This window comes from Zingiber officinale, chromosome 2B (assembly GCF_018446385.1).
Source record: "Zingiber officinale cultivar Zhangliang chromosome 2B, Zo_v1.1, whole genome shotgun sequence".
Lineage (NCBI taxonomy): Eukaryota > Viridiplantae > Streptophyta > Magnoliopsida > Zingiberales > Zingiberaceae > Zingiber > Zingiber officinale.
In genome coordinates this window covers 32,669,548-32,677,336 of record NC_055989.1, presented here as the reverse complement: position 1 = coordinate 32,677,336, position 7,789 = coordinate 32,669,548, and the positions used below count along the sequence as shown (strand labels likewise).

The window sequence follows — 7,789 nt, the reverse complement described above, 5'->3', positions numbered from 1 at the left end:
CACTACAACATAACCAAAAGTAGCAAGATCACGACATAATTCCAGATTTATCAGTCAGTGGTATAAAAATCATATGAAATTCATCTTTGATCCGAAGAGGGTTCTGTAAATTGATAATGAAAGTTAACTAAATTTTCTACATTTCAACAGAAGATACCGAAGTGAAATTCGTTCACCTATTAAGGCTAATTTACACCACAACAGAACCAAACCTAACAACTATAAATCCAAAACTTCATAAGACATAAAAGCTAAATAAAATAATAATATAGTTGAGAACATGCCTTTGATTCTTTAGCTACTACCCCTCTCCTTGTCTATGCCTTTGATTCTTTAGCTACTACCCCTCTCCTTGTCTTCACTTGGAGCTATGGAACCGATACAAGCTTGGTGAGAATGAGGGCTTAGGGTCAGACAAAATCCAAAGAACAAGATGGGACTTTTAGATAAGGGTTATATATATATATAGAGAGAGAGAGAGAGAGAGAGAGAGAGAGAGAGAGAGAGAGATATTTGTTATGCTACGGACTATTGCCTACAGATTGCTACGGACCTTGCCATGTCATTTTTTTTTTAATTTTTTAAATACAGTCTTTTCTCTTTTCCTTCGTTCTCGCACTCACCGCACAGCTTCGCCTCCTCGCGACAGCCACCCTTGCGCCCGCCGCCGACCGGCCTGCCCACCGCCGGCGGCCTCCAGTCGCCTGGACCCACCCACACTATAGCCCAGAGGTGAACCCGTCGGGGATCACGACATGATTCCGGCCGCGATCCACCGCGATCACGCCAGATTCCGAACGCGATCGCGACCGGAATCCGGTGGGATCGAGGCCGGATTCCAGCCTGGCCGCGTTCGAGACCGAAATCCGGCTGCGATCGCGCTGGAATCCGGCTGCGATCGCGTCGGATTCCGGTCGCGATCGTGCCCGGAATCTGGCGAGATCGCGGCCGGATTTCGGATGCTTCACGACCGAACTCGATCGCATCAGCTTCCGACGAGTTCGCAGTCGGATTCCGGCGCGATCGCGTCTGCAGGGCTGCCGGGCCATCGGCGGGGGCGGTCGGTCGACAGCGGGGCGCGAGGAGGCGCGAGGGTGACGCGCGGTGAGTTCGGCGAGAACGAAGGAAAGAGAAAATTTTTCATTAATGAAAAATAGAAAGCGGTTTTAAAAAATAATTAAAAATAGGAAGGCAGCGATAAAAAATAACCACGTGAGTTTGTCCGTATGGTTCCGTAGGAAAAAGTACGTAGGATATCAATTCTGTATATATATATATATATATATATATATATATATATATATATATAATCCGTTTATTATAAATTTGATACTGATTAGTTATTAATCTTTTATTTAATTTTGTGTACACCATATAAATTTATATTTTACTTCTATATTATTTAGATGAATAAGTCTTTATACATTTTAAACATAAATCATAAATTTCAAAATTAAATATAACATCTAATTAATTACACTTAATTTTTATAATTATCCATAATTAAATAGATTTGAAATCTAATTAAATTACAATTAATCCAATAAATTTTTTTAATTAAATAAATCCAAATTCTAATTAAATTACAATTTAATCCAATAAATTCCCTTAATTAAATAAGTGATTTCGAATACTACACATCCAATGAATATAAAAAAATTTTATCTCTTGATCTTTCTTTTGATTAATGATATATTAATCTCTATTAATATTCATTAATCCTAATGGATTGAATTTAATATATTGGATTAACCGTTAACCAATAAGTCATTAACCCAATAAACCAATGAATCTAACCAATTACTCAATGAGTCTAATCCGAATTGATTCGAGTCTAACTCAATATGTATAATTCGGATTAGACTTAATCATATAATCTATCTTCAAATCAACATGCTCTTTGTGTGTGACCCAATAGGCTCTCATAACGTTGGTAATATATCTAAAATCATTTTAGATACATAAGCAATGAGTGGTATCTAACAATGCATTATTGTTACCCAAGTGACGAGAATGTCGAGATCTAACCTAACCTTTCTGTGTCTATTATCTTGTATAACTTAATACTTCTTCTATCTTTAATATCTAGATTGATCAATGAGGCATAGACCGTGTCATTCTCTTATCAATCTTTATGTTTCTTAATCTCTAAATAAACACACTTAATCAAATAAGCTTAATATTGTATATTAACTCATTTGAGTATGGTCATGTATTTTTGTGTCCTACTAATCAAAGGATCCATAGATATCGCTTTCATCATATGAAAGAGATAGATCTCATCTACATCACTCGCATCCCTCCGCATAATTTATTGTATACCAAGTGATCGAATTTATAGTCCACCTTATTATAAGTGACATTTATCGATACCAAAGTACATAACTCCTTATGTAGAGAACCATAGTGACTTTAGGTCTAAGAACTATGCATACTAATAGTCACTATGAGAATGTTTATGACACTCATATAACGATCGATGAAACATTCTCATGCTAGATCATTCTATATATATTTTCTAATATATACTCATATGTCAACCTGATATCTCATATCCATGACTTGTGAGATTAAGTCATCCGTCGACTTACATACTAATTTCAACGCATTAATATGGTCTTTGTATATTAATGTTTGACTAAAAATAGTTAACAGTAGTATTCTATATATATCTACATATTTCATTATCAATTCAACCAATTGATATGTTATAAACTAGAACCTACTACCCTATGGCATTATTATACTTATTCATTCGGCATTGAACTGAAATAAATATAATTGACTTTTCTTTTTATTAATTAATGAAATATGATACAAAATTACCCATGTCAATCATTTAATAATTGATATTAGGACTAATACTAATACTAATACTGACATAGCCACAGTCAAAGGGATAAGCGGGTGAAGCGTGTGGGGAGGCAAAAATTTCAAATTCAAAATCCAAATTTGAATTTCAAATTCGATGGCCAGTTGGATACAAATGTCGGTTTCGAGTTGTGATCCAAAACCTGTAACCCATTGAAATGCGGGGTTAAGGAGTTAGGGTTCACAACTATCACAACCCCCCTTCTTCTTTCTATGCCAGTGAGAAATTTGATGTGGTGTACAAAGCTCAGCTAGGGTTTGCTGAACTATTAGCCACGGCTATGGTGGAGGTGTTCATCTGCTCATCGGGTCACAAAGGGAGTCTAGCCAGCATCCTCACTATGATGGGCTCTCCCTCAGCTGGTGGTTGGGGTGGAAGATTTTACAGATGCACTTAATGTGATGGAGGGAAGGAAGCAGCATATGGGTGGCTATGATCACTGCTAGGTGTTAGGGACTACGGTCGCGGTGGATTGGAGCTGCTGCACGCGAGGGGGAGCTCCAATGAATCATCATCCACAACGTTGAACCTCTGCAAAGTGGTGACCGGAGCTAAGTCCGAAGGTGTTGATCATCCTGAGCATGATACTAGTGCTGCTCCCCAATCCGATACAACATTACATATCATTTGGTGCTACACCTTTGGTCTGGGGTGTAGGCCGAAACTATCTTCTCTAGGTGTTGGTTTGTAGACGAGAGCTAGTTTTCAATCTACGAGGATGAACCTCCAATGAGAAGGCCTCCCAAGCTATGACAACCTTCCAAGCTGCTAGAGATAAGTCAAGCTTCCCTGAGACTACCGAGGTTGGACGGAGTCTTTCCTTGCTCTGGTTTGCTGATGCTGGAAACTTATTGCGAAGCTAGGAGGAGCCCTAAAACTGCTGTAGCTGAGCTGGCGATGCTGAATGGAGGAAGGTATGTGGATGTTGCAGAGCTCTGTGTTGGATGCGGATGGAAAGGTTGGGGTGCTAATGGAACGGTGCTACTGCATTGATGTTGAGGACGGAACTACTAGGCTGCCGAGGTTGTTGTGCATTGCTGAGCCGATATGTTGAACATGACCACACTGCTAACCAGACAACCCAAGCACCAAATTTGAGCGGCGATGATTATGTGGCCTTGGTGATAACCAATGCTTGTATGTGATTGTGTTTGTGATTATGAATGTGTTTGCATCAACAATGACTTTTCGCAACGCGTAATTATGTTATCCGTAGCGCATATCGCATGTTGCACAACTATAAATTGTTGAATGTCATAAAACATTGACAACATGCACAACATGTTGTGGTTAAGAGAATTCACAACGTGCTGCAATTATGAGCATTCACAGAACACGACACGCGTTACGGGTAAGAGCATTCGCAATGCGCGACATGATTAAAAGCATTCACAGTGTGCACCGCATCCTACGATTAAGAGCATTCACAACACATGTCGCATGCTTTGGTTACGATCATTCAACTACCACATAAAGATACCACGCACAAATTATAATACCACATCAAGGCAATTATAAAATCAAAATTCAAACAATTATAATAACTTTAAAAATAATCCAAACTAGTATCAAAAAATTCACTTAGTAACATAATTTCTTTCCTACAAAAGAGTATATAACTTTAAAATAAGTAGAATTTATATGTCATACAAAACTATAAATTTAGATAACTAAGCGACTATGTTTCCTATTGCATCCCTAAGATAAAGCATTTCATCATATGAAAGAATTAGATCCACCTTCTCCATAAAAACTCTATCAACTCAAAATTTCCAACAAAATCTGTAGTGTAGAAAGTGAAGCATTTTTACTTTTGAATCTATGAATGCAATTCGACCTCTCCAACAACTCCAAGTGGACACTCTTCTATTTCCTTTTGCAAATAACAAAAGACAACTTTTGATAAAATAAGAAATTTAGGTTATCTATTTTTTTCTTGTGAATTCTATAAATAACAAAGAGATAGTTTTATTATCATTTTCTCTGCAATAGTTTGACTACTAGGTTCTCCATTTTTTTCTTGTGCCCTTCAATTCAAACTTTTGATTGTATAATTGATGTATTTGTAGGACTTACTTTTTCTTTAAGTATAAGACATATAAAAAATCATTAGAATAGATAATAATGTTACTAATCAAGTGTATCTATCACACACCGTGCTTATGAACTTCCACAACTGGCATTTCCATCCTACAAAACTAATATCAACTTAATTACAACAAGATAATTGAGTTTGAGCCAAGTTATTACTAAATATGCAATAAGACTATTATTTAGAAGAAAAAAATTATATAATAAATCAATACCCTGGAGGAGAAGTTGGCCATCTTAGTAAAGAGTCAACTTACTGTTGCAGAAGCAAAGCCAAAGGCATTATCACTTCTATTCCAGTAAAAAATATAGATCAAATATGAAACCTGAAGGGCTTTCTGATAGTGGAATAACAAGAGGAATTAGCCCTTCCTTGGCTACAGGCGATATTAATGCTTCACCTGTAATCTATAGTTGAGTCAAATAAAGTTCAGTCTCTGTGATAAAGCCATATGCAGAGTATAAATCCTCAATTATCAATAAGGTATTAAGTTTAGCAACAAACTGATCCTTGTTACCTTCAAATTAAAGTCAGATAGTTCTGGAAGTATAATGGAGAAAAGAAATGAATAGAAAATTACTTAAATTTAAACACCTTACCATGACCTAATAGTTCCTGATTTATGTACGTAGTAAATTGCATCTAGTAATACAAAATCTAAAGAATGATCAGGGATCAGAAGTATTCTTACTAAAGTTTTGACATTTATACAGAGTAATGATTTAGAAGCACATGGTTCATTGATCTAAAAGAGGAGTTTCTTTGGTGAGCGTTTATCTGCTAAACTCAGAAGCTAATCCATTATACAATCATAAATTCTGGGTAACTGTGACTAAAGAACTAGAACCATTCTAGAATTATATTCCTATTTCAAAAGTCATGTGTCATCTAAGGTCACGAGTGGAAATATAATATAGATTTCTGAAGTTGGAGACTCATTCTCGATCATCACAGACAGGTAAAGGTGAACAATGTCCGCAATCAATAGTATGCTATACTACCATCATCCATTTAGGAAACATTCAAATGACATCACTGAGATGAAAACATTCAGAGCTCCAATAACATTGAATTTTTTTTACTGAAACAAAGCATAAATTTTAGAGTAATTCCCATTGTTCTCAAGATTGTTGTCTAACTATAAGTTGTGAAAAGTCAAATGCCTTATAATTTTAATACCTTGGGCTTGGAGCATGTTCTATAAGTGATTCAAGCTCTTAGGAGCTCTTGTTGCAGCAACATCTTCAATGAAAGAGAAATAATCTGCATATGAAGGCAGATTATTTGCTTAGTTAATAACTAAACTTAATAATAAAATAAAGAAAAGAAGGATTTGTGGACTCTAGATCTTGTAATTAGAATTTATGAACTCTACTATTTATATCTTTAAAAATTTTGATACTCTGAATATTATATCTAATTTATAAATTCATTTTAGTTTTTCCCTTGCTAATTTGGCTCCAAAAATAATGATGATGCACACCAAGTATTTGGCTGCACTTAGAAAAATTAAGACATTATATTGCAAAAAATGATCATATTTAACTGAAAAATGATAATCATATCACATTAACTAAGAAATGTTTCTAGTCATTCGGTTGTACCTTATCCTCAAACATTGATGCAAAATGTGTATCTCTCAGAATCTCAGTGTTTAATCCCTTATTCTTCTTTGACCTTTTTTGCCCCAATATCATCTGTGTCAGCCATTTCTCCTTCTTCTTTTTCTCCTTGCTGAAGACGAGTTGCTAGAAGCCTATTTACTTTAGGTAACCTTTTATATATCTACAACACGAAAAAAAACATTTAGGAGTTTATGTAATGTATGTTGAGTATAGAATAAAAAGCCAATCAAAAAGAGAAGATACTGTGATGCGGGAAGCTTGCTTTGCATCCATCCTTTCTTTCTTCTATTGTTCTATGTATTCCTTATATGCAAATGGATCAACCAAATTCTTGGCCTACATAGCCAAAATCTTAGTGAATAAGAATCAGAAAATTGAAACCACAAGTAACTAATATAAATAGATTTTTTTTTTAGGAACTAGCCCTGCAAGATTTGGATAACAAAATGCAGGGCTTTCAGAAATATGAAATTTAGGGTTACCTTTCAGCTCTTCCTTACTTCCTGCGGAGAGGAAAGAAGAGCTCCTCCTTGCTTGCTGCGGAGAGGGAAGAAGAGTCTCTCCTTGCTTGTTGCAGAGAGGGAAGAATATCTCCTCTTTTCTTGCTGTCAAGACAGAAGAGCTCCTCCTTGCTTGTTGCGGAGATGAAAGAAGAGCATCCTTCCTTGTTACGGAGAGAAAAGAAGCGCTCCTCCAGTGGGAAGAGGAGCTACTCCTTATTTGCTTCGAAGAGAAAAGGAACAAAGGGAAGAGGAAAGGAATGCCAGCGGGAAAAAAAAAAGGCTAGGGTGCGTAAATTTTGGGTTCGGGGTGCAATCCCGACAAAAAAAAAAAAAAATCCTTTAACAGTGTGCCAAAGCATGCTGTTAGAGCATCTCCGAATAATTGGAGAGGATATTTTTCTAAATGTTGAGGGATATATGGAGGGTAATTAAAATTCATCAGACACAAATTTATGTCCAATAATTTTTTTTTTTAGGCACACCAAAATAGGGTTGGAAAAAATCCTGAAAATCCCGACCCTTCCCGAATCCCATCCCATTTCCGACCCAAAAATATCCCGCCCCGACATTTTCCTGACCCGAAGGTTCGGGATTTTTCCCGTCCCGATCACTATCGGGAAAGGGATCGGGAATTTTTTTTCTCCCGACGGAAATCCCGTCCCGACCCGATTATATTATAATATTATTTTTTATATTA

General features: G+C 36.4%; 1 long non-coding RNA gene across 3 annotated transcripts; it reads right to left on the bottom strand.

The window, feature by feature from the left end:
• Positions 1 to 1,608: 1,608 nt before the first annotated feature.
• Positions 1,609 to 7,393, bottom strand: LOC122045571. 3 transcript variants are annotated; one of them, XR_006130020.1, is made up of 6 exons: positions 7,072 to 7,393; positions 6,833 to 6,925; positions 6,569 to 6,749; positions 6,144 to 6,227; positions 5,179 to 5,371; positions 1,609 to 5,062 (listed from the first exon to the last, which is right to left on the bottom strand). It is a non-coding gene; the product is annotated as an uncharacterized LOC122045571 (long non-coding RNA). The 3 variants fall into 3 exon arrangements; XR_006130019.1 differs by having other exon boundaries at positions 5,179 to 6,227; XR_006130018.1 differs by having other exon boundaries at positions 1,609 to 5,364.
• Positions 7,394 to 7,789: the final 396 nt, after the last annotated feature.